Source organism: Ictidomys tridecemlineatus, chromosome 13 (genome assembly GCF_052094955.1).
Source record: "Ictidomys tridecemlineatus isolate mIctTri1 chromosome 13, mIctTri1.hap1, whole genome shotgun sequence".
Lineage (NCBI taxonomy): Eukaryota > Metazoa > Chordata > Mammalia > Rodentia > Sciuridae > Ictidomys > Ictidomys tridecemlineatus.
This window is the reverse complement of record NC_135489.1, coordinates 13,952,939-13,955,228: the sequence shown is the minus strand read 5'-3', so window position 1 is coordinate 13,955,228 and position 2,290 is coordinate 13,952,939. Positions and strand designations below refer to the sequence as shown.

Below are 2,290 nucleotides of genomic sequence, written 5' to 3'. Positions count from 1 at the left end.
GGGTGAGCATCAGGAACCCCGAGAACCCCAGGCTGCCAAAACAAGCTTTGGTTTATTCATTACAAACTCTTAAGCTTCTGGGAGGAAGTCACCTCCGCTTGAAACCCTCAGCTCAGGAGTCCCTTGTTGCTCTATTACCCACATTTATTAAAATTCTTCAAGTAATTGATGATAAAAACCTGAGCGAACTGTGTGTGTGTGTGTGTGTGTTGGGGGGGGGGATGGGGAGAGGAGGAAGAGAGCCGCAGAGACAGACAGACAAAAAGATAGGGGAAAAACAATGAGTGAGTCTATTTGAAATCATTTTGAATTTTAATCATAGCAAATGTGTTTCAACAGTAGTCATAAAATCAACATTAGCACATATACAAAGGACAAGACACCAGTTTGGCATACAAAAATACCATATATTAAAATTGGATTCATTGGAAAAACTCAGGACTGGCTAAGACACCATCTATAACAGAGAGAGCAAGCAAGAATGCTTTTAAGACATTCAGATTTATCAACAGCAGCTTGATATCCCCTTTACGAAGTCAATATTTGGCAACATTTGGACAATATTTTCTACGTGGCCCAGCAGCTCATTTATCTGTAGGGCGATTTGGCCCCTTAAAAGAAAAGCTCCTAAAATAAATAATCCACATAATTGTAAATAAAACATGTCAAGGACTGGTTAACAGCCTCCGGGCAGCATTAATCTAGCCATTTGTTACCCAGGGGCCCAGGGAACCCACCAGCAGAGCTCTCGGAAGGGAAGGTACCCTGGGCAGCAGTGTGACTACCCAGATGGAAACCAGCTTCCACACCTGTGACTGTCAAGTGAGACAGACATGGACAAGTGGCGGAAGGAATAAATATAATAAACGACAACCACCAGAATGGAGACCAAAACAGTCTTCAACCAACTTTCCCAACAGTCTTAAGATTCTCTAGGAGGTTAAGTGACTCTCGGAAGTAAGATACTCAGGTCAATGTAGAGCCACAGACTCGGGCACTGCCTTCTGCAGTTCAGAAGATTCGCGTTTGCACTGAATCAGCCACAAGTCTAGAGCAGATCTGTACTGTCCAGAGCACTGACCACCCAACCTGAGAGCATTGTAGAGGATGACGGGAAAAAATGGGGCCTCCCTGGAGCCTCCCATCAGCTGAGCATGGGTTCATCTTCAACTAATGAGAGCCGCAGAGACAGAGAGACCAAAAGATGGAAGGGGGGGGAGAGACTGAATTCAGAGTCCACACTATAACGGCAGCTTGTGCTTGACCAAGTTATCCCAGTTGTCCTAAGCTGGCCTCTGCCACGACTGACCTTCAGTGCCCATTTCTTGTTTTGCAGTTATCTGTATGACAGATTTTCCCTCCATACAGACCCAAGGCCTTCTCTACCTCACCCAAGGAGGGTCCATTTAACAGCTGGGTTCTCTCCCAGCCAATCCAGCACAGTGTAAGACCACAGCAACTGTCCCCTCACTACTGAGAGATATAGCAACTTCCCCTGTAGGGGCATCTGTCACAGCTCTCCCTTTTTACATCCCACGCTCTCTCTCTGCACCATACCCAACCACCTCCTTCTGGATTCTCAAAAAGTAAAAGTCAAATTGAAAACTAAACATCCCTCTTGTTAGATTAACCCGATCACACACACCTCAGGGAGATTATAGACTTTCCCACGGACTCCTCGCCCCACGTCTCAGGGTGATGAATTCAGAACAGTGGTTTGGAAGAACAGGGACAGATAAAAAGAAAAAAAAATTCCTGCAAAAACAAAGAACAGGCATACCGTGGGAGATCTCAGGAAGCCCCTCGGTACTTGGCTATAATTATTGATTGTCCCTAAAAGTATCATAAAATGAATGGTATCAAAACCCTTAGATTAGAATAAAATTCAGTGAACAGGTGTTTTCAAGCACCACTACATCATAAGTAAGATTTACACAGTGGGATATCCCAGGCAGTTGACTCCAGAAAAAACCAAAAGATCATTGGCCAGACAGAGCAAGGAAACTTGTGCAGAAATGGGAGCCACACTGTAGAAGTTCAGGAGCAATGGTGCGCCGTCCTGACCCCTCGTCCTGACCCCTCAAGCAGAGCCAAACGTAAGCTCTCTAAGGGACAGAAATTAAAATGCCCCACTTGCTTATGTCCCTCAGTGATCAATGGCTTTCCAACAAAATAAACGTAGTAGAACCCAACTTTTCAAATATTCTGAGAAGTCTGAAGAGCTTACTCCCAAAGGTAATTGGTTTGACATGAGTGCAGCTGATAGCAATTGTTAAGAAATTAACATCTA

General features: G+C 44.6%; 1 protein-coding gene across 4 annotated transcripts in view; it reads right to left on the bottom strand.

Moving 5' to 3' along the window:
* Window positions 1-293: 293 nt before the first annotated feature.
* Rnf152 (ring finger protein 152) overlaps window positions 294-2,290 on the bottom strand; it is a 71,992-nt gene continuing 69,995 nt past the window's right edge. For all 4 annotated transcript variants that reach the window (XM_078029930.1, XM_078029929.1, XM_078029932.1 and 1 more), the window contains one exon: window positions 294-2,290. This exon is cut by the window's right edge and continues 6,243 nt beyond it. The gene's annotated coding sequence lies outside the window, so the exon portion shown is untranslated.